Here is a 25,430-nt window from a genome sequence, read left to right on the forward strand (position 1 = left end):
CAAAGAGCTTAGAGAAGAAAGTTGAGCAAATAAATATTTTTGAGTTTGTCGGGTTAATCTGTTTACCATTTCTGGTTCTCTTCCTTTCTTCCTGCGGATTCAGCTTATGATCTACTGTCATTTTTATTCTAACACAGCTTTGTTCTCACTGCCTTCGTTGTGCCATATCATTAAATATATGATATGTTTTTATGTTATATAGAGAACAATCCAAATATAGTCATATTGTTTAGGCACTTACTTTTAAAATTAGTTAAGAGAAGAAAGGAGAAGAAATTTGAAATTACAGTATCTTTTATAATTCCCTACACAACTGCTCTAGTCAGCATTCTTTGTTTTGTTTGTATGGCTTGAGTTACTGTCTGCTATCATTTGAAGAACTTCCACTAGTATTGCTTGTGAAGCCCGTCTGCTAACAATGAACTCACTCAGTTTCTGTTTCTGAGTTATGGTGAAGTATTGATGATAAGTTGTGGAGTGGTGGGAAAAACTAAAATGCGATGTGCTGTATGATGTATGTTTCACTGAAGTGTCTTGGTCAAATTCTAATGATTTATGATAGAAATCACATAAAGCAAGCATCACAATTCTCCAGGAATGTTCTGTAGAATGCTAATGTTAATGATGAATATGTGATCCCAAATCTTTCACTTGTATTGACCTTATCTCAATAATTCTTCTCCCAACAATGCCGTAACTAGAGTTGAGTTCTAAAGTGTACCTTCCTCTTTTCCAATAGAAATGGTCCCACAATTTCAGAAAGTTCTCAAAGGTGAAAAAGTGCACACGGCGTTTATCACGTTTGCAAATGCCAATGAAAATGCTAAGGTAACACTGTCCAAAATGCAATATTCTTCTGTGAGGGCACCCAACTTTAAACAAATACACATATTCTAAATACAGCTTAGATCTGTGACATGTTTTGGCCAATGAAGTGTGAGCAGACATGACGGCCTTCAATGAGCAGCAGAGGCCTTAAATGGGCTTGTGCACTTGGGCTCACCTCTTATGTTTCAGTGAACTCTGTGAGAAGACAGGGCCTGGGAGCTGCGGCCTCACAGTTGGGCTCCAGAGGAAGATGTGTGTTACAGACCTCAAACTGACCCAAAACACGGAGCAAAACCAGCCATCTAGAGGTCTAAAAGAGAGACACTGCAGCTAGCCAATAGGTCCAAGAAAAATCAATTCTTCTTTATGGAACTGAGTTTTGGGTCGATTTGTTCCAAAGCATTATCACAGCAAGAGCTGACTAACACAACATCCTCCAAATCATTGTTATGTAAATGGCTGCCACCATGCCTACAAGTAAGGCAATTGTGTACTCAAATTGTGAGAGTTCTTGAACTCTTGGTGCCTCTCCAACACAATGTACATGGCTGAATTTCCACAACTAAGTTCACTAATATACCACAAAGATCTCCCTAAGCTTTTATTAAATGTAATGCAAAGTTCTTTCTTTTCATTTTCTGCTTCTACATAGTTAAAATGCTTTTTATCAATGTAAAATGGCTCTTACCTTTTGGCTTCTGTCGTGAGAGTCTTGAACTCTGAAACACTGTAGGATATCACCTATAAATGGAATCTAAAACATACAACAATTGAACGAATATAGCAAAAAAGGAGAGTCACCGATATAGAGAACAAACTAATGGTTGCCAGTGTGGAGGGGGAGGAGGGGGCAATACAGGGGTGGGGAAGTGAGAGATGTAAACTACTGGTGTACGACAGGCTCAAGGATGTATTGTACAACACAGGGAATATAGCCAATATTTTGTAATAACTGTAAATGTAAAGTAACCTTTAAATAGGATATAAAATTTTTTTAAAAAAGAAATCATACTTAAAATTTGAAACAATTTAAATGTCCATCAACAGGAAAATGCACATATAAATTATTGGATTTCCCTACATGGGAATCCTACGTAGCGAGGAAAGTACATGAACTAGACAGATCTTTACGTGTCAGCATGGATGAACCTAGCAAAGATAACGCTAAATAAAGCAAGTAACAAGAGAAAACAAAATAGAATACGATATGCAGTTTAAGACTACTTAAACATGTAGCACACATAGAAAGACATCCATGCCACTGATGGAGACCAAGTTCAGAAGAGTGGTTACCCAGGGTCAGCTGGGGAGTGGCTGTGTTTGGGAAAGTGGTCACATCAGAGACTCTTCAAGAGGAATGGTAATGTTTCACTTCACACACTGGCTGGAGGACGGAGGAGTGTCTGCGATGTTATAATGTGAGCACGCTGCATGTAAAAGCCATTGCTGACCACATCTAGGGGAACTGATGCGTGGGAGCTGGTAGTGGGTGGAGGCATCCAGAAGGTGGTGGTAGAAGAGGAACGTTGTACACGTAACGCCTAAGGCCTGACCAGAGGACGACCACCGCTCTAGAAACTGGACACAAATCCAACTTCTACGGCCAATCCTAGAAGACAAACTGAGGCATATTTAAAATTTTAACACTTTATGTGCGCAAAAATAGATTCAATTCATGCACCACAAAGCGGAAGAGGTGAGGAGCACTCCAGCCACAGGAGCTGCACAGATGTTTATTTTAAAAGGGCAGAAGCAAAGCAAGGAAACGAGTGATTTGCTATGGCTTTAACGCCTAGTTGGTGGTTTGTGACTGGGTGTCCTCAGCGGTGTTCGTCACCCTGAGGCGCTGACAGGCTTCGATTTGGGTTGGTTTAAGTGGGCGGCCGCATCGCTAGAGCCACCGCAGGCTAACGGCCTCCTTGCAGGGTTAATTTACTAACACCAATTGTCTGAGTCCTTCCTCTTACTCGGTCACTTCACTTCCTACGCCTCACTTTCTCTTCTCTAAAGTGGTTATTCAGTAGTAAATTCTCTGTGGAGGTGTCAGGACAAAACAAAGTGATTATTAGGAACCACGATCATGTCCTGAATGCACGGAACACGTCACCGTTTGCCAACCACCGTGTCAAGCCAGCAGAAACGACAGAAATTAAGAGCTCTCCGCAGAAATTCACACACCCGTGCACCAGGTAAGGGACCACAGGCAGACGTTCACTCAGCCTTTCCTGTGTCCCTCACGGAGTTCACGCTCTCTCCTGGGCGGGGCGAGCACAGACACTTTGCGGGAGTTTAACTACTTTTAAAATGCGCTGATACAACTAGTCTCACTTTTGTTTGGATCAGTCAGCAAACGCTTTTTGGAAACCCCAAATTCTCCACACCTCCTACCTTTCGCGCTGCCCTAGTCTCGAGGCTGCCGACACCGCTCCTCAGGCTGCGTCGTCAGGAGAGGCGGGTCTGCGTGCTGCTCCTCAGGCCGCGTCGTCAAGGGAGGCGGGTCTGCGTGCGGACGCACGGCGAGCGCGCAGAAGTCCTCGAGCCCCGCCCCCACGGGCCCGCCCGGAGGCTTAAAGCGCAGCCCCGCGGCTCGGGAGGGCGTTGATGCCCGCGCCAACACCAGACCGCGCGTGGGCTCCGGAGCGCGGCATGGAGGGCCCGGCCTAGCTGGGGCCCGTGGCCCTGTGTCTTCGGGCCGCAGCCGCCGGGCGGTGGGCGCCCGAGGGGCCTGGAGGCGAGCCGGGACCCACAGGAGGGTGTGGGCATCCTGTCTGCAGCCAGCGTCCCCGAGGCCGCGCTCAGGCCATGAACACTCGGTGAAGCTGCGCCCGGACAGCCGCGGCCGACTCCTTCTCGCGCTCTGAGGACCTGTGCGCGCTGCAGGACTCGGTGCCTCTGCCCTCCGTGCGGGCTTCCCTGAGGGAGGGCCTGCTGGACTTAACGCCTTCTGCCTCCGCGGGTAGACTGGGCGCCGCTCCTGAGCACCCTCTGCCCCTGATCTGTATCCAGAGCTTCTTCCAGCCACGGCTTGTCGAGACAGGTTTGTACTTCCCGCTTCCAGGGGCCCTCGTGTGGGCGCTGAGAAGCGGGGTTTTAAATGGTTAACGGTGGAGGGTGGGCACTAGAACCGGTGCCCAGTGCCCGGGTGTACGTGCACTAGACGGGGCGTGCGGCCTAGGACTCCTGCCAGCTCGGTGACCCCGGCCGAGTGCCTTAAGGCTTCAAGGTCTCAGTGTTCTCATCTGTAGCATGGGCTTCACAGGACCCAGCCTCTGTGGCGGTTACAAGGATGCACTGTGTTAATGCTTCTAGACTCTACAAAGTAGAACACTTAGCACAGTTTGGAGCATCGTTAATTGTTGCACAGATGTTACCTGGTCTGTTGAATGACTTTGCCTGGTACACACCAAAGCGATTAGGAAATGGATATATCCCAGCTTCATTTCCTTTCCATTCAAACAGGGCTCAGGAAAAAAAAATTTTTTTTCAATAGGTGTATCATATATAGTGGAAAGAGCACCGGTGTCAAGGCAGCTTAGGGTTTGAATTCCAGGGCTGATGCTCTCTGTGGCCTGGACAGGTTTCTTTTGCACTACAATCCCCACACTTGTAAAATGACATTAAAAATCACTCTTTCTGTGGGTTCTTAGAATTAATTAAGCAGGTTATGTGTGTAAAGTATCCTGGCACTTGAATGAGATGTCAGAACCAAGGGCTGCTGGAGACGATGCTTCTGCCCTAGGTAATCTTCCCTTCTACTGGGCAGCAAGTAAACACAAGCACAGGAGTCAGTGCTCTGGAAGAAGTGAGTTCTGCTGCTACAGAGCACAGAACCTCTTTTTTGTTTAATTTAATTTTTATTCTATATTGGAGGATAGTTGATTTACAATATTGTGTTACTTTCAGGTGTACAGTAAAGTGATTCAGTTATACATATATCCATTCCTTTTCAGATTCTTTTCCCGTACAGTTTGTTACAGGATATGGAGTAGAGGTCCCTGTGCTATGCAGTAGGTCCTTGTTGATGATTTTATATATAGTCGTGTGTATATGTTAATGCTAAACTCCTAATGTATCCCTCCCCACCATCTTTCCCCTTTGCAGAGCACAGAAACTTGGAAGGGAAAGTTCAGGGTAGGATTCTTGGAGGAACTGCCATCCTTTCTAAGGATATGTAGAAGCTCCTGGGGTGGCAGGAGAGAGCAGTGTGTGTTGAAGTTTGAGAAATGTAAGAAAATATGGCAAAACTAATGTACAGGGCTGGAACTCAGGGTTTGGGAAAGAAATGAGAGTTAATACTGAAAACTTAGTGGGGCCCAACAGAAAGGCGCCTTGTTTGTCCTGTCAGAAGTTTGGATGTTTATCCTGAAGGCTGTGGGAAACACCAAAGAACAGTGAAATGGAATTCTGGTTTAGAGACTCACTTGGACCTCCATGTGGAAGGCAGTTGATTGGGTGCAGGGTGAATTGTAATCTAAGGGTCCCACTTAAGTTATAAAAGGTGGGACCGGGTTTTGCAGATCTGAGAGAGAATGGGTGAGGCCTGGTGACCAGTTAGAAAAGGGAGGGCAGCAAGCGTGGGTGACAGTTTACAGCTGCATCTTTTTGAGAGCTACAGAGCACAGTAGAAAGGGATTGGGGGTGGCGAGAGGATCTTCCTTCATCTTCAGTGCTTTAGAGGGGCCTGGTAGACAGGTCTGGGCCCAAGGTACAGATGTGGGCTTTTGGGAGGACAGGTGTTTGAAGGCATGGTAGAGACTTAGGTTATCCACAAGAATATCCAAAGGATCATAGGTCTGAGAGTTTTTTTAAGTGGGTATATTTGAGGATGTTTATAAGCTGAGAGAAAGTAGCCAGCAGAGGAAGGGTGTAAAGATCTAGGAGAGGAAGTGATTGTTCATTTGTTTTTGAAAAGCTGAACACTTATCGTGTGCCTGGCCCTTTTCTAGGATGTGGGGTTCACACCATCTGTTATCTCTTCTGCAAGGACAGTTCAGTTCATCCCCCGGTGAACAGAAGTCAGATTATTCTTTGCATCCCATTCAGGTGTAAGAACTGTTTTGTACCTCTGAAGGGAAGCAAGCTCTATCCTTTGGTCACCTGCTGATGATAATAGCATTGGCTGAGACCTGACCATTTACAACGAAGGCACTTCTGTAGGTAATAAGTTCCAGGAGGGCCCGAACTGAGTATGTCTGTTTCAGCATTTAGCATGGTTTAGCATCTGAGAGGCCGGTACATTATTGGCATATAGTAGACTTAAAAATGAGTATTTGTGGATTGTCTGAATGAGTGGATGTGTGTGATTCATATCTTATTTGCAGGTCCTATGCCCTGCAATGGATTTTCAGTGTCAGGTTGTGACAGTATTTATGATGGGGATTGGCATTGTTCCCTATCTAATGGATAAAGATTACACATGAAAGGACTTTACAGTGACATCCCAAAAGCCTCATAGGAATTACATAACAAAAAAATAAAATTGGATTCTGTATAATTTTTAATTTGTAAGCTGGCCAGAACACTGGTATTTCAGCCAGTCCTCTGGTAGTTCCGATGACGTCCCCATGATCACCCAGGCATAATCAGAATGGCTTTAGGATTTGGGAGCCAAAATGTTCCTCAGTATTTACTGCTTTGCATAGTCCACTTAAGAAAATGGACTATTGAAAAAAAAGCTTCAGACACAATATGGCATTTTATGATTTAGCATGAAATCTGAGAAATCTAGAGGTTATCTGAAGCCTGCAATGGTAAAGTTTCCTCTGCTATTGAAGTTATTGTCTTTAAACAAAGGTTCTACATTACTAATGCTATATACATATATTTTATGATATTCAGGTTAATTTCCAATTCTAAGGAAGTAATTGGTTGCTTGGTATGAGAGATGGTGTGGCTTCCAAAGGTGAAAAGTATTATTTTGTTGTAATTTCCAGCTACCTAAGGATGGGAGAGGCCCTGGACACTGCAGTCAGTATATTTTGTGGAGCAGGTTATATTGTGGTTTATTTTTGAAGTTTTACATGTTTATTTTCTTTTTTGCGGTACGCGGGCCTCTCACTGTTGCGGCCTTTCCCTTTGAGGAGCACAGGCTCCGGACGCACAGACTCAGCGGCCATGGCTCACGGGCCTAGCCACTCCGCGGCATGTGGGATCTTCCCAGACTGGGGCACGAACCCGTGTCCCCTGCATCGACAGGCAGACTCTCAACCACTGCGCCACAGGGGAAGCCCACATGTTTATTTTCTATGCAAGTTTGTGTGCTCCTTTTTGAGTTTTGGTAGATAAGTGTTTTGTAACTTTGGAATACTTGGAGTTATATACATATATATATATATATATATATATATATATGAAACTTATATATATATATATATGAAACATATATATATATATATATATATATATATATATATATATATATATATATATGTAGTAGTTAAAGCCGTGGAGAGTGTACTAGTCTACCTAGGTTCAAATTCTGGCTTTACCCTATGACTTCCCTGTGGCTTCCTCTGCTCACCTATTCAAAAGGAGGATAATAAGTCTGCTGTGGTGAGTTACATACTAAGTGCTATTTAAGCATTTGCTATAATGATCCTGTATACTCGAAGGCAAGGAACTTGCCCCTTGATCGTCTCTGTATTCCTAGTGCTTAAGAAATCCTAGTGCTTTCCTAGTGCATTGTCTTAGGATAGAGATAGCTCAGTATAGTTCTTCTCACTATAAAGTACTGTTACGTTGAAAGTCTTTGCTTGCGTACTAATAATCTATGACATATCTGCTGAGGAAAGGAAAGGAATAGTTTTAAAACTGCAATGGATAACAAAAGATTGTATGATGTAATGCCTTTATTATGTAATTATAAAACTAACAAATGATCGTGGTAGAAAATTTGAAAAACTCCTAGACAAAAGAGAGGTCAACAAAATTTGGAGTAACATTCAGAGTGTAGAGTTGTCCATGAATATTAGTGCTTTCATATTTTCCAGGACTTTAAGTAGACTCTGCTTCTTAAGAGTCTATTCATGATATTTTACTTTAATGATGTTTTCATCATGAGGACACACACACATGGAAATCTGTCAAAAAAAAAGGCATGTAAATCACTGATGTTTCAGATAGCCACATGAAATAAAGTGAGAAAGGTCAACAAGCTGAAAGAATGTGGAGTAGCATCTCCTTAATTGCTTACATAACTCTGATAATTACCTCTTTGTGGATAAAGTAATTAATGGGGAATCTAATTCAAGAAAAATGTATGAACTTCAAGCCTTCTCAAAGCCAAGTATTTCTTTCCACAAAAGGTTACTTTCCACGGCCATTCTTCCTTACAGGGAAAGAATATTGTATGGCAAAGGATCTTCCTGAAGGAGGGTGCTTCCCACACTGATTGTCATAAATGACTTCGGAATTACTGTTGCTGTATTACCAAAATCTTAAACTAGGATATTTTTGACAAATGCGGTCCTTAGTTAATTTTTAGAGCTACAAACTGTCAGATGGCTCTGAAATAACAATTATCTGGCTGTTCTTCAGGGTGATCACAATATGGTAATGACCTTGAGGTATCACTAAAAAGCAGGAAGGTGTGAGTCTTCCTTTGGTGCCAGAGTGAAATGCAAGTTGGAGTTGGAGTTGGAAAAGAGGCCCACAACCAAGTGATAGAGAAGGAAATGTGAGGTCATTGGTGAAAAACCAGGTTGAAGTTAAGGGGAAGAGGCATGAGGAAATGGTCAACTGTTACAGTATTACAAAGATCATCAAGAAGCATATCCATGAATGTAGTTTGTATTACAATCTGCTGAAAAAGAGACAAATATCCTGGCCTGGCCTTCATGGAGATTATATTTTATTGATTCTGATAATAGATTATTGTTGAAAAGGGCCTCCTATAAATTATAACCATGCAAAGGCAGCAAGATAATTTATTTTTCTTTATGTATGTGTTTCTCATTCCTACTCACTTCTCTCTTAGGGGAGGAGAAAATCACACACAAAAAATGTCAAGTCTCAGCTATTCCTTTTCAAAATAATTTTTTTTCAAATTCCAGTGGAGGCAATAGGTTAACTGTTAAGATTTGTAAGGCTCAAAAAACTAGATTTTTACAAAGTGTAGCCAAATTTCATTCAATAAATAATAGCTTTGGAAAGAATATGTGGTGATGCAAAGTTGGAAAAAGCTGGCTTTTCTTCCGTGAATGGCTTCACTGTCTTGGGAGAAGAGGCAGAGAAGAAATCAAAGTAATTAAACATGCGGTGAGTTTTCCTGATAGGGGACTCTAGTGCTTTAAAATAGACTAGATAATCCTAGGGATAATCTGAGGGTAGAACAGACCAATGCCTCATTTCCAATCTGGTACCCTGGAAGAAAACAGTGTATTTCCTTTGAGGTCTTGAGAGGTTTTTCTTCTGCTTTGTTTTGGTTTTGGTTCATTTTGTAATCAACCTTATTAAGGTATCATTTACATACAATAAAATGCAGACATTTTTAGTCAACGGTTCAGTGACTTTTAATTAATGTATACATTTGTTTAACTACCACCCCCATAAAGATAGATAACAATCCTAAAACCCTAGAAAGTTTCCTCCTAGGCTTTTGCAAAAGTATCCCCATCTCCCACCCCAAGGCAACCACGGATCTGTTTTTTATCTTTAGAGATGACTTTTGCCCAGTTTAGAATTTCATATAAGTTGAATAATACAGTGGGTGCCCTTCTGATCTGGCTTCACTTGCTCAGCATATGGTTTTTGAGATTCATTCATGTTGGGATATTTTAAACCAGGACTTTAGCCTGGGTGGCTGATGTTGTCTGAAGGCACCTATAGGTACATCTGAGTCTCTGGCATTGTCACTGTCTGTTCTTGGCTCCGTATTTTCAACTTTACTAAGAAGCACAAGGTTGAAGTAAGAAAGATCATTGTCAGTATAATGGAGGTGAAGTGGGTTCTGTTATATAATATTCTCAGCAAAAATTGACCTGCTTGGAATCATTGTGTTGATAATCGACAAGGATTCTCTTCCTCCAAAAGCCTTGATACTATAAACCTTCTAAAGGACGCTGTCCTAGGACCCTTCTTTTAGTTTTCATATTTTGGGAAACATTTCTGGAAAATTCAACTGCTCGCAACCTGAAAGAAGCAATTATTCACCTGAAGGCTAACTCTGCTAAAGTTGAGTTGTCCGACCTTTACATGCTGATAGAAGCCAAATAGCCTTGCAAAACAATGCTCTCTTATTGGATATAAGCATATAGATGGTTTAAGGTGGACGTGTGTATGCAGTAAAGTGAAAAAACAGAGAATCTTTGAGTTTCCCTTGCTGGGTTTTTTATTTTTTCATTTAAGTTTCCATAGCGTATGCTAATAGCTCAGGGAAACCTCAGGTTAGTTTTAGGTCCACTCTTTACGTAAATGTTGAAGTACTCCATACCCACCTTTTTTCTACCTTCCTTCTTTTCTTCCATCTTTCCTTTCTAACTTCTTATAATCCATTATACTTAATCCTGCATTTGCTGGGGTGGCAATTAGTGTAGGAAAATACTGTGAAATTTTGCTGTTCAGAATGCATGTTGACCAAATTCTATATTGAGAAAAGGTCTGAATTTACCCAGAGTAACCCTTTCTCAGCGTCTTTGAATAAAGGCCATAGAAACTGGGCTATATATAGTATCCTGACAGGTATGTAGAATTCATAGCAATTGCCCTCAAAGAGCTTACCTAGCGTAGATGCATATGAATGCATTTAATAATTGCTTTATTGGCAGCAGTGCCAACATACACAGTCTATTTTGTTTTATATCATTCTCATTACCTGCTCTTTACCACTGTATAATGGTAATGGTGTGGTTTCTATGGCTTGTGAATTTCACGGCCAAATAATATGTAATTTATTGCACACTTCAGTGTAGACGATGGAGACTCCATAACTTTTCATGTACTCTTTGCCCCTTTGGATGTATTACACTGAGATCAGTCAAAGTAATAAATTTATTTCAAATGTGCATGATAGGTAGACATCAATTAGGACTGATGGGCAATATTTCTTCTTCCAGCAACATAACAGTTTTTAAAGACTAAGCCATTGAACGTGGAGTCACTGAACATGGGACTCAGTTCACTGGGATCCTTCTTAGAAAATTAAAGGACAACTTGAATTGGATTTCTGTGGCTTATTCAAGTAGTAACTAATCAGCTACATCTTGGTGAACTTAATTTGTCACAATCCTTTGGTATTTTATTAACTCTCTTCCCCTTCTTCCCCCGACTCTCACAAGAACGGATCATGAGTATCTTAAAACATATTAAGTCATCTTCCATCCCTGTTAATCTAACTACAAAAGCACACTTTCCTTATCCAATGTAACTTACTGTCTTTTAGAGTGGCTGGGGTTTTAATTCTCTACAAAATTTAAACCAGCAAAGAGAAACATTTTCAAGAGCCACCACATTTTAGCGCTTTAGAAAGAAAACTTTAGAATTAAGGGCAACTATATCATTTTATAGCTAAAGCACCTGAGGCCTAAAGTAGGAAGGTAACCATCAAGGTCAGGGAAGGGGTTGAAGATCAGGTTTCAAGCTGAGGAAGAGTCTACAGGAACTCAATCTGAGCAGGTCGGAAACTGAAAGGAAACCACAAATGTTCTGGGAAGGCTGGCATCTGGCCTCAAGTGTGGGATTCAGACAGGGAGTGGGCCTGGGGGAACTGCGCTTCTGCAGTAGGCAGAGAAGTCCACCTCCCCTCCGGAAAGTGCCACTGACATCAGGGAGTTGAGGGGAAAGAGCAATGAATTCCAGTCCACCTGAGAAAGCAGGCCAGACTGATTAACTCTGAATTTAGGCTTATTTCAGATACTTCTTGAGAAAGAACTTGGACAAGAGCAAGTCCCCCGCAGCCTCTTTTAAATCCATGCCCAGTATTTTCTGGTGGAGCTGCTTAAACCCTCCAAGTGACTCCAGTATTTTAATTTCACTCTACATTTAATTCCGACAGTTCTATGATTGATTATTTAATGGGCAAATAAGTAGGGTCACAAAAGAGTGTGAATGTATTTTACAGGATGAGGATGGGCGGAGTGGAGCAGTCTGGAACGGGACACCAATAAAAAGGGATCTTGGTAAAGAAGAACGTCTATTAGAAATGGAGAGGAATTCGCAAGGAAATTAGTGCCTGACACCACGCCCTTCTCTCTGCATGTTTAGAAGCTAGTTTCTAATTTTATTTTCATAGGAGATGTGCCTGTGATGAATTGTCTTTTACCTCCACACTATTTATCACATGGACATATTGTGAAGTTTGTGTGAGAGAAAGCAAGTATTAGAATTTGTCTTGCAAGCAGCTATAAGCACTGCCTGGAACAATCTAGGGTAGAAGGAAAAGGAAAGGAAGGTGGAAACAAAGGAGAAAGACAGCTAATGATGCTGGAGTCTCTCGCTGGGATTTGTGGTATCTCTTTTTGAAACTAAGTACAGAAAGTCAGAACTTGACTGATTGTTTCTTGATCACTGTTTGTTTTCATTTTTGCTTTTTTCTTGCTCTCTCATCAGTTATTCCAGCCAGTGCCATGTCATTTTCAGTTTCAGTAAGCATGCTTGTCTTGTTTCCATTTGCATTATTCATGCAAACCTTGATTGAACTGATGACCCCGAGTTATCACGGAAACATTAGATACACCAGTTGATACATTTCTTAATTTTAGAAAAAAATTACCGAGTGAAGGTTAAAATAACTCCTCTTCAGTTTGTCATTTAAAAGAACTTCTCCTAACATACAGTACCTCATTGCCTAACAATGCCAGATAAATGAAGAATTCTTATGTATTCATGAATGCAGGCTAGTCTGTATATCTTTTGGCAGGTATGACTGTTACCGAGGGTAATGGCCTTGTTTGCTGGCCATGTCCTGTCTCCTAGAAAGTTGTACTTTCTGTTGTCTTTCAGTTGGTCCATTGGATATCAGAGGTGAATTTATAAAACTATACTTCCCTTTACACTTACTTTGTTTTGTTTTGTTTTGTTTTGTTTTACTTGAAGTGTAGTTGATTGACAATGTTGTGTTTCAGGTGTACAGCCAAGAGATTCAGATATATATATTTCTTTTTCAGATCCGTTTCCTTTATAGGTTATTACAAGGTATTGAATATAGTTGCCTGTGCTATACAGCAGGACTTCGTAGTTTATCTACTTTATACATAGTATACACTTACTTTGTGTGATCCACGCTGGTCAGACCACATAATTATTTTCACTTCTGATATAATTTTTTCAGGTCCAACCTCAAATCTTTGATGAGAAGATATTTTAAAATAAGGTTAGCTTGTGTGTGCTCTAAATCCAACAGTAGTTATTAGAGATATGATTTTGCACTAGGTATTCCTCTCTTTTTTGTTCTTGGCCAACCAATTGAAAATTAGTTTTTATTTTCTGGTTGGTTTGCTAGATGTTTATGACTATAATAAAAGTCTTAAATTTTGTCTCATATCTTAAATCACAATCTGAATTAGCAATGGATATTGTGCTATACATAGGGGCTGTGATATAAATATAGTTTCTAACTTCAAAAACATATAACCTAGAAGGGAACACAGACACATATGTAGCAATTATGGCAACTGCATTTGTTTACTAAGTGAAATAGCACTGAGATGGATAAAGTGCTAGCAAGCCTTGAACAGGCAAATCAGCTTCAAAAATAGATGCGCAGTTCTTTAAAAATCTTTTTAACATTTTTCCAGGTACATGTAGACTATAACTTAGCATAAAAACGGTATGGGTTTGAGGATATGGGGAGGGGGAAGGTTAAGCTGTGACAAAGTGAGAGAGTGGCATGGACATATATACACTACCAAACATGAAATAGATAGCTAGTGGGAAGCAGCCGCTTAGCACAGGGAGATCAGCTCGGTGCTTTGTGACCACCTGGATGGGTGGGATAGGGAGGGTGGGAGGGAGACAAAAGAGGGAGGGGTTATGGGGATGTATGTATATGTATAGCTGATTCACTTTGTTATATAGCAGAAACTAACACACCATTGTAAAGCAATTATACTCCAATAAGGACGTTAAAAATAAATAAATAAGGAAAAGAAGACTGACTCATCCAATTAAAAAAAAAAAAAATTCTCTCATCCTGGATTCAAGAGAAGGGATGAAGTAAAAGGATGAGGAAGAACAAGAAGAGGAAATGTGAGCCTGGAGAGGGTAGGAGGAAGAGCAGAAGGCAAATAAGTGTATGTGCATCCCTTGCCATCCCTGACTTTTTTTTTTTTTTTTTTTGGTGCTTCAGGAAAACCCAAAAGCCAGAGGAGAGCACAGAGGTGCTCACCACTGCATGTGAACAAAAAGGTGGAGAGAAGAGAATGGTGGTAATCTGCGCAGGCAACTGGAGGATGACCTGAGTGCATCTCGCCAGGGAACAGTCCCTGTTCCATAGAACCCCTGAAGATGCCAGGCTCTTATGTTTAGATGGGGGGCCGAAGGCGTCTGTGGGGTCACCACATACATCACTCCTGGAGGTATTGTTCACTCTTTGTAAAGAGTGTCCCTGGTGAGGTTCCACATCTCCCTCTGCAGGACCCAGCCTTGCCCTCCCAACCCGCCGAGGTCAGCAGGCGACATCCCCAGTTAATCACCAGGTGTGGTGAGATATCTGGAGTGGCCCTGGTACCCCCCAGTTCAGGCGTCCTGGGGAAAGGGTGAGGAGGACAGAGGCACCGGGGCTTCTTCTCACGCAAGCAGACAGCTCACCTGGCCCAGCGCTGCTGCATCCCTGTGGGCACGCGGTAGCCCTGGCATCCGGTAGGGGACACTGCAGGATCCACACCTGGCTGGGATTTGCCCACCCCCTGGGACCTCGCAGCCTCTGTGGAGCCCCACTGAAGGGCCTGGGTCACCTCATGGCACCATTTCTCAACCTGAGGTTCTATAGATTTTCCATAGATGTGTAAAAATTGAATACAACACACACACAAAATGAAGGCAATTCAAAGCAATGCTAATTTAGGATGAGTTAAAGGGCCAGGATTCCAAGTTAATTATGACCTTAAAATTAGATAACAAATACATCTGGTTTTATTACACGCTGAAAAGCAGTGTCTTCTACAAACTTTTCATGTTGGGATACAGCAAAGCTATAGAATTTATGATTCTATGACCACAGCATCAGGATATTTTTAAATTAAAAAGCACAGGCAAGTTTGGCTGGGGTGTTAAAGAAAGAAAAATGATTATTAGGGGAAAAGGGAACATTGCGGTTCTCTGCCCACTTCCACTGTGCTGGTCTCATGATGGGCCGTGTTGCGTGTGGGCTGGAGGGACAGGGTCACTACTCCCACCTGTGTCATCAGACCTCCCACTCCTCACAGCACCCAGGTGGGAGGGACCCACACTTTTCACCCTGGAGCCCCAGAGCCTCCCCTTTCCTCTGCATCACTTTCACTGTTCAGGGGACCAATCACTTGAACGCCGCCCGGCCAAATGCCCAGGTTAAATCGCCCCTGTAGGACAGGTCTCTCTGCTACCAGAACACACTTGGCAAAGAGCAGCAAAGAGGCCCCAGTGCCCTGGGGATGTGAGCCCTGGGGGATGTCAGGGCCCAAAGTCACTTGCAGGGTCTGAGTAGCCCCCTGGGTCCCACACACCGACCCCAGGAAGCCCACCTCCCCACTGACTCCAGTCCCTGCCTTTGTGTGGCAGGTTCTGGTCTGACACCTGTGACGACTGTGACCTGGAGGCCTCAGCCTGAGACTCAGAGGGGATGGAGCTTGTGAGGCGTCTGGCAGCTTAAATGAGACACGAAGCCAAGGAAGGAGGGCCGCCTCTTTGCTCCCCCTCCGCTCCTGAGTCAGCTAGTGAGTGCCGGTTACTTCCTGTCGGAGCTGTACAGATTTAGCATAAATTTTAGATATAGGTCTTACTTTTAACAGTGAAAGGCTGTTACATCAAGCAAAACTGATCTCCTCCTCGGTTTTTTTTTTAAACATTTCTATGTAAGATAACACACAAGTATAGAAAAGCACCCTCCGCAAAGGGAGGGCTCAGTGAATTACAGTGGGCACTCCACTCTGGGGAGCAGTAGTTTTTCCCTCTGTGAAAGCCCAGATGCTTCTGAGAAGCTCCTCTCAGCTTCCTTACTCTGGCCCGACCTCCACAGCGGAAATCCCAAAGGGACTGGATTCTCCCAGCCCTCCAGCACCCTCCACTACTTTCTGATTGTGCTGCCACACTCATTTTGAGTTATTTGTGTGTAAATCACTGCACTTGGAATATACATGGAGTAACTGATTTCATTCTTATAACCGAATAAGTTAGCACTTATTCTTCTCCCCTTCTACAGGGGGCAGCCAGGGTGCTAGGGACGTCCTGTATATTGAACTGGGTGTTGGTAACAGATGTGTTTATATTTACAAGAAACCATAAAGCTCTACGCTTAAGATCTGTGCCCTGTACAATATACCAAGGAAACTTCAATTAGAAAGAGATGCCAAAAAAATTTCCCCACAAAACAACCTTCAGGGCCCGGTGGCTTCCTCTGATTTCTACCAAACATTTAAGACAGAAACGATGCCCGTCTCCTACACACTCTTCCAGAGAACAGATACAGAGGGAACACACCCACACTGCTTTCATCGGACCAGGAGAATACTGATGTCGTACCCGCAGCAGATATTACAGGACAGGAGAAATTACAGACTAAACACTTCTGAATGTCGATGTCAAAATCCGAAAGCAAATACTAGCAGTCTAAATCTAGAGGTTTTCAGAAAGGAAGGAAACTGGGATTTCGGGGTGGTATTTCCAGTGGTTGATGTGGACAGGATCACTGGGTGTTTGGGTGCTGCCTGGGAACGTGGAGAGAAGGGACAATGCCATCGTGTTAGTGGAATGAACATTTGGTGACAGAGATTAGGAGGGCCTGGGTCATCCTCAGAGACAGTCCTGGGATGGGGTCTCTAGGCTGTGGCTATGGAGGGGTCCCTCTAGAAGGGCATGGGCCTCTCTCCTGTGCCACTGCAGGGTCTAGGGATGGATGAGGAGTTTGTAGGGGCTGGATTTTGATGAGGAAGGATGAGCAGGGAAGGTGCGCCCTCAGAGCCAGTGCAGCCACGGCCCCTCCCCAGCCAGGCCGTAGCCCAGGCTACTCAGACAATTGCTCACATCAATAGGCGATCACGCCAGCTTCACCCACGAAACCACCAAGCACAGCCCAGCAGGCCAGTGTCCTCATTAATCAGCACTACCTGTGCATCCAGGGCTGGTTGTTGAAGACCAAGCTAATTTGTTAGAGACGTGCCATGTGGGCAACTGGCTTGGAGAGACCAGGGCTCTGAGCCACGTGGAGACAAGCCGACCACTGGTCAGACCACCAGGAGGCTCACCCAGTGTGTGAAGACGCTGAGGGAGGAGGGACGTAGATGGGACCCCCTGATCCTTCAAGGGACCTTCTTTCAGGGATATTTAAGAGCTGTGGGGTCAGGGATCAACATGTAAGGGAGGCAGCGGGTCAGGCATGGGCCCTCCTGTTGGCTCAGACCCCTCCTGTCCTTGGAGCAACCATGGGGCAGGCAGGAGGATTGGGGTCATGGAGGGAGGGGAGCCCTGGGCTCAGGGGTCCAGAGCACCATCTAGAAGATTCAGGGGTTCAGGGTTTCTGTCCCAGGGAACCAACTACATTCCTGTCCCACATCCATCTGTCATCAGCTTTGCGACTCCGGGAAAGTCACTTACAATCTCAACATTTTTGTGCCATGTACCATAAAATATGGTTCACAGCACCTGCCATGAGTTCCCCACGGGGCTGATGTGGGGATCACAGGAGATGATGACAGATATTCTTCACAAGCTCTAAAGCATCACACCCATAACCTTCCCCACTCCCCTGCCCTGTGGCATCCAGGTCCCCTCTCTGGAGGCAGCACTACCACATTTCTTGCTTATTCTTCCAGACATTTAATATTTGAACACTTAGGTAGCACTTATGAAGTAACCATCATTTTTCATCAGGGTCTACCTGATTTGCTGTATTAAGCTTCATCATGTAATACTAATAAGTGGGCCCTCTTAACATTTCCATTATCACAGAACAAGGAACTGAGGACAGAGGGTCTGCATAACTTTCCCAGGTTCATGTGGCTTCTGGTATGATTTGAATCCAGACCATCAGGCACCAGCCCCCACTCTGTCGGTCACTGTGCTGTGCTCCCTTTCTGTATTACCTCACTAAATAAAGTCATGTCTCCGTGCAGTCAGCCTGCTGGCTATTTTAAGGGCACACCACATTGCAACACCCTCTTCTCAGCCCAGCTTCGATTCACTTGACTCCACTAGACTCCCCTAGGAGGCTGGTGAACAAAGAGAACAGACGTGTGACCTGGGAATGAATTGACACCTCTGCATGGTCTTCTCCCAGCAACATATCAATAGTTCTCTCAGTTTTTGTTGTGTTTTTCTGGATCATGACTCGGGTACCAAGAAGAAAAGGAAGATTATAAAGGAGTCAAACACAGGATGCACAAGAATATCATCTGCGATCAAGATAATCTGCTGGCCATCCGCAGCGGTGGTTCAGGCACATCAGAATCAGCATCTGGCCAAACAACAGGGTAGGGACACAAATAGCACCCCCACTAACCACTCCATTGAAGGTACTGTGGAAATAATACCAGCAAGTAGATTCAGGAGCAATGGCTGTAGTTTGTACAGCAGAGCCTGGATCTGGCTGAGGGAGGATTGGGCAGGGAAGGTGCCCACTCAGAACCCATGCAGCCACTGCCCGCTCTTAGGCAGGCCTTAGTCCAAGCTGCTCAGATGATTGGTCAGTTTCTAGTCAGTGAGACCCTGGGGGCCTGTAAACCTCATCTGTTAAGCCACCAAAACACCAGCCCAGTAGACCCTGTTCCCAGCTAATGAATATTAACTGCTCATCATCCAGGTTTGATCAGTTGAAGATGATGCTAATTCTCTGTGCAACTGTCATGTGGGCAGTTGGTTTGGACTGTCCTGGGTTTTGAGTCAGTTAGGGAGTCAAGTAGACTACTGGTCATTCAGGGTGGTCACCTGACCACCAGGAAGTCTCACTGCAAATCAGCTGCTAGAATCAAGTGCTGAGGGGGAAGGGAGGGAAGATGCACACATATTTGGATACCCCGGTCCATCAGGGGGTCTGCATTTGGGGGAAAGACATTGTATTTGGGGTCAGGGATTGAAACGTAGAGCCAGGAGGTGGGTCCAGATTTGAGCCATTCTCTTGGGCCGGGCACCTCCTCCGAGTACCAGCTGTCTCCCAGCAGCATCCTTGGGGCAGGAGGATGTGGGAAAGGGAGTGAGGAGAGCTCTTGGTTTGTGTATCCAGGGCATGATCTCATGTCCATGTGTTCAGGAATCTCTATCCCTCCCCTGCCTCAGACCCATCACTCATCAGTGTTGTGACTCTGGGCAAGTTACTCAATCTGTCTCAATTTCAGTGCCCTGAACCATAAAATATGGGTCACAGCCCCTACTCTGCCCACCCCACAGTGCATCACAAGAAATAATATTCTTTCCATGAGCTCTAAAACTTCTTGCTCATGTCATCAATGTGAAAAAGTAGGCTCTATCCTCCTGTTTGTAGCCTCCTAGGTGCCCTTTCTGGAGACGACCTACTTATTCTTCCAGGCATTTAATACTTGAACATTTATGTAGGTAACACTTATGAAGTACCCATCATTTTTCTTCAGGCTTTGTATTTACTAATTTTTAGCCTCAGAACATAATATGAATAAGCAGGTCCTACTCATATTTCCATATCCCTGGCCAGGGAACTGAGAAACAGAAGGGCTAAGTAACTAACCTTCCCAGGTACACGTGGCGTTCAAATAGGATTTGATTTCAGGCCATCAGGCACCAGCACCCATACTCTCCCTCATTGTGTTGTGCTGACTTTGTACTTGTCTCATGTAAATAAAGTTATTTTCCCCATGTGATCAGCCTGTTGGGTATTTTAAGTGCACGCTAAAATGCAAGATCCATCTTCATAAGCCCTACTTTGCTTCAGGGGACTCCCCGGGCAGCTAGTAATAAGGAGCTCTGAAGTTTGACCTGTGAATAAGTTAAGACTTTTGCCAGGAAGATGTCAACACCTCTCACTATTGTGAATGTATTTCCTAGGAACTTGTTTCAGGAATACGAAAAGAAAAAGACAAGGATTCAAACCAAGGATACATATGGGGATTGATCCTCCGTGAAGAAAATATACTGGCTGGCCCTCACCGTCATTCAACAGCTCAAAATGAACATCTAGTCCCAAAGGGTTGAGCCTCAACTATCATCCCATACAAGCCACTCCATTGAAGTCACTGTGGGAATTCCATCCTGAAACTGATCAAGAGTAATGACTATAAAAATGTTGTCATATTATCCTTTGATTGAGATATAATTCACATTCCATCAATGCACATTTTTTTTAACTGTGTGATTCAGCTGCTTTTAGTGTACTCAGGTTTTGCAATCAACATCTCTAATTCCAGTACATTTTCATCATCCCCAAGAGAAACCTCATACCTAGTATCAGTCATTCTCATTCTGTCCTCCCCTTTCACCCCAGCCCTGGGTCTTTCTGTCTCTATTGATTTTTCCTATGCTGGACCTTTCATATGAATAGAACCACACAATGTGCGGACTTCTGTGTCTGACTTTTGCAGTAAGCAAAATGTATTCAAGGTGCATCCAGGTTGTAGCACGTATCTGTCCTTCACCCTTTTAATGGCTGAATAATATTCATTGTATGGATATAACACATTTTATTTTTCCATTCCTCAGTTGGCGAATAGTTGGGTTGTTTCCACTTTTTGGCTATTATGAATAATGATATGACAATATAACACTCATGTACAAGTTTTTGTGTGAACATATGTTTTTTATTTCTCCTGGACATACACCTGGGAGTGGAGTTCCTGGGCCATACTGTATCTCTGTGTTGAACTTTTTGAGGAAGGGCCAAACTATTTTCTTTTTCATATTTGCACCAGCGATGCTTGAAAGTGCCAATTTCCCCACATCATTGCCAACCCTTGTTTTTAAAAAAATTATATGGCACAATAGTGGGTATGAAGTGGTATCTCACTTGTGGTTTCAGTTTGCATAATTTTGACTAATAATTTTGGACATGTTTTCATGTGCTTATTGGCAATTTGTGTCTTCTTTGGAGCAGTATCTATGCAGATTCTGTGTCTCATTTTTAAAATTTGGTTATTTGACATTTTATTGTTGAGTTGCCAGTGTTCTTTACATATTCTGAATACTAGGCTTTATCAGATATATGACTTGCAAACATTTTCCTTCATTCTGAAGGTTGTATTATGTCTTTCTTGATGGTGTTCTTTGAAACACAAAGGATTTTAATTTTGATAAAGTCCAATTTCTTTTTCCTTTTGTTGCCTGTGCTTTTGCTATCATATTTAAGAGTTCATTGCCAAATCCAAGACTATGAAGATTTATCCCTTTTTTTCTTCAGAAATTTGTATAGTTTAGCTCTTATATTTAACTCTTTGATCCATTTTAAATTCAAAGTCTATTTTGTCTGATATTGGTATAGACACTCCTGCTCTCTTGGTTACTATTTGAGTTTTCTCACTGAGTTTGGAATTCCCTTTTCTATCCTTTAACTTTCAACCTGCTTGATTCTTTTGATCTCAAGTAAGTCTCTTGTAGACAGCATATAGTTGGGTCATATGTTTTTACCTATTCTGCCAATCTCTGTATTTTGATTGGAGAGTTTAATGCATTTACATTTAAAGTAATTGCTGACAAAAAAAAGACTTATTTCTGCTATTGTGCTGTTTCTTTTCCATCTGCCCAAAGCTTTTTTGCCCCTCATTTCCTGCATTCCTATCTTTCGTTGTGTGTGTTTAGCTGATTTCTTACAATAAAATATTTAAATTACTTTCTCACTTCCTTTTGGGACTATTCTATAGCTATTTTCTTTGTGTTTACCATGGGGATTACCTTTAACATCCTAAACTTAAAACACTCTAATTTGAACTTATACCAGGTTAAACTCAACAACATCCAAGTTCTTGAAGCTAAAAGAGCATCCTACTATCTCAATGCAAAAGACCTTCTCCAAGACACACTGCAGTTTCTGCCTGGCTGGGACATTGCCCCAGAGTGAGGTTAAGTTTAAGGAGTCGAAGGAGGCATACATTTCCATCCTCTGGATCACTGCTCACCAAAAAATACATAATGCCAGACACATATGTAATTTTGAATTTTCTACTGAACACACCAGGAAAATGAAAATGGTGAAGTCAATGTAAATAATAGATTTTTAATTCAGTATCTGCAAAGTGTTAGAATGTTTACATGTGGCACGAGAAATGTGGTCATATTACGAAGGCTTGAGAGCCGCGTGGGGCAAGATAGAGGACAAACAGCATGCACTTGAAACTCTAAGAAGTGAACGCTAACAGGCAGATGGGGCCTGGAAGTCCAAAGTTGAATAACAGCCCATAACAGGGTGATTATGGTGGGGTTTTTTTCCTGCCTCTGTCTCCCAACTTAGGCAAGGCACGCAAAGTCCAGCAACAGCTGAAAGTTAAAACCATGGGATCAACCTTTTATTTCTAGCCAGACAAGTGAGAAAGTGGGGGGCTTGGATGTTGAGGAGTGAGGGGGTCATCCCCATTGGTCTTTTTCTCCCCAGTTACCACATCACCCCTGCAACCTCAGTGATGGCAGAGGCCTTCACTGAGAACTGGCCTGTGTCTCTGGACAAAGGAACAGGTTAAGAGGCTCCTATTGTCTGAAGAGTGTGGGGGCATGCCCGCTATTTTCCTTTCTTTTCTCTTGCTATTTAAATTGACAAGAACAGGTACTACACTTGATCTTAGCCGAAAGGCTGAGATGAAATAGACAAAATAAACTTTAAGCTAAAATTACTGTCAAGTATAAATTTTACTAATCTAGTAATTCCAAAGGACCAAAGAGCAGGGCAGTGGCTTTATTGAGAACCCAGGATTTCCGAGTGTCCACCATGCTCAGTCACTTTTAAATCATCAGCACAGCCCTATAATTCAGAGATTTAGGTGAAGTGACTTGCCCAGGGTCACACAGCTAAGTGAGAGTCTTCTGGGACCAACAGTAACTTTTGCAAAGGCGTCTCTTGCTATACTTAATCACTGCCACCATCTGACACTCACATTCTTTCTTTTTATACTATTCTGTTTCCTTGGGTCAAAGAATCCGACCCCTGAATTAAGGTTAAATAGCAATTAGTGGCAGATCAAAAGCCAAAATCGCTTCAAGATATTCTTTTAATTCCCCCAAGTAATGCCTTTAGTCACAAAAATATAGAACAATATAGAAAATTACAAGTGACCTTAGTGTTCACAGGCAAGCACTAATACATTTTAATGTACCATGATCATATTAAAATAGAAATAACTATGAAACATTTTCTGCGGAGAAGCAGCCCCTGTGGCAGGCAGCAGGAAGGGACAGGAAGGCTGCATGGCGCCCAGGCCCCCAATGGCCTAGGTCTCACCCTGCAGCTCACTGCTGATGCGCCGGAACGCTGCTTCCTTCTCGGAGTCTAGGTCTTCAGTGGCGACAGGGAAACCCAGCTCAGGGCCTGGGGGCAGCCTCAGAGGCTCCCCTTGCCGGTGCGGCAGCAGAGGAATCCTGCGTTTGCGGGGCCTGGGACTGTCAGATGTGCGGGAGCCGTTCCTTCAGGGCCCTTTCTGCCCTCTTGTTGCCTCTACATCTTTGTCAGGCTGGCTTTTCCTCTGGGAAACCACCAGAGCTGCAGAGGGCGACGGAGGGCCCTCCTTGCTCCCTTTCTTTGCAGACTTTTCGAGCAGCCCTTCCGGTATGGCGGGACTCCTCCTTCTCTTCACTGGCAGGAAACCTCGGGTGGAGCTATATGAGCTCGTGATGGCGTTTCTTTGGGAGCAGGAGCTCATACAAGTGGTCTGCGGTCTCCTGGTGGATCTGTCTTCTGCCCTCTTGGCGTGGAGGTCTCTCTGCAGAGGTCCAGGCCTGGGCACGAAGAAAGAGCCCCCCAGGGGCCTAAATGCAGATCGTGCGCCCCCGGTGTCATCGGGGCCGCTTCTCTGGTCTTCGTTCCTCCCTGTGACTGTGGGGACTTCCTCCTGCTTGGCCATCCCTTGCCCGCTCTCTCCCAGGGCCCTCAACACCGTCTTCTCTGTGCTGTAGTTCAGGACACAGCTAGGTGTCGTGGCCGGCACTGGCTGCCCCCGTGCCACACTGAGAGTGACTGTGTCCACTGCGGACACTGAGCTGCGGGACGTCGTGGAGGTGCGAGCACCCATCACTGCCTTCTTCCGATGGCCTCGCCTGCAGATGGAGATAAGGACCCCCAGAAAGGAGCGCAGGGTCTGCGGAACGGTAGAATGGGGTCTCAGAGACTCTATGGCAAAGCGCAGATGCAGAGTCACTGGACACTTGTGGGCTGGCCTGCGAGTGGATAGCCGGCCATAGACAGCTGGGTTACCCGGGCCAGCCATGGGAAGTCGGTGGGTGCGGGGAGCGGGCTGGGGGCAGCCGAAACCTCCTGGCAGGTGCTGGTCCCCCGAAGCCCGGGGCGGGGGTGAGGGGCAGGGCCTACCTAAGTAACTGACCCTAGAGAACTTGGGTGAGGTCGGTCCTTGGATAGAGAGCTGGGCTCCGAGCACGCTCCTTTAGATGCCAACTCGGCCAAAAGCGGAGTGCGCTCTCTTTGGCCTGTTGCTGGGATGCAGCTCTGGAACCTGTGAGCGAACAATGGGCGTGCGTTGGCGGGGCGCAAAAGTTTAGGGAGGGGTGGCGCATGCGCAGAGTACACGTCAGGCCCTGGGGCGCACAGGTGAGGATGCGCGCCCCTGGACCGTCTAGCGCTTCTGAATCTCCCCGGGGGTCTGAGGGCTGGAGGTGTTTGCCTTGAGGGTGATGAGCTTCTTGGCAGGGCAGCTGCCCCTTCTCCCCCGGCCGGCTCTAACTGTACAGGATGGGTCCCCGGCCACCAGAGCAGGAAAGCTGGAGAGCAGGGTACCTGGCTCAGCAGCCGCCGCCCGAGGTGGCAGATTTGGCATCAGCGCCTGTGCGTCCGCCTGCCCTCCCACCTGGTAACATTGGAGGAGAGAGCCGCTAAGAACAGAAGTGCAAAAAAAAAAAAAAAAAAAACAAAAACAAACAAACAAAAAACCCCAGAAGTGCCCAAGCCAACCAGATCCTGCTGGGGTGACAACTGAAGGGGCAGGCAGGGCGGGCTGGGAGGGACATATATACCAGGTCCAAACCCAGAAAGATCTGAAATGCACGAGTCAGAATGAAAGTCCAGAATCATCCTTGGGCTTTGGGCTGAGCTGGAAGTATAGCCAAACTCTTCAAGGTCTCCAGCTCCACCTGCAGTTTCTGCCTGGCTGGGACATTGCCCCAGAGTGGGGTTAAGTTTAAGGAGTCTTAGTTCCCCTACCAGGGACTGAACCCGGGGCCCCAGCAGTGAAAGTGCTGAGTCCTAACCACTGGACCGCCAGGCAATTCCCTGTATATGTATGAAAAAAGGATACCACAGTCTCAGAGGGTGGCGTTGACGTCATATAAATGTGACACATATGACAGCTATAACAAAGAGT

This window comes from Leucopleurus acutus (assembly GCF_964270905.1).
Source record: "Leucopleurus acutus genome assembly, chromosome: 3".
NCBI classification, from domain to species: Eukaryota; Metazoa; Chordata; class Mammalia; order Artiodactyla; family Delphinidae; genus Leucopleurus; species Leucopleurus acutus.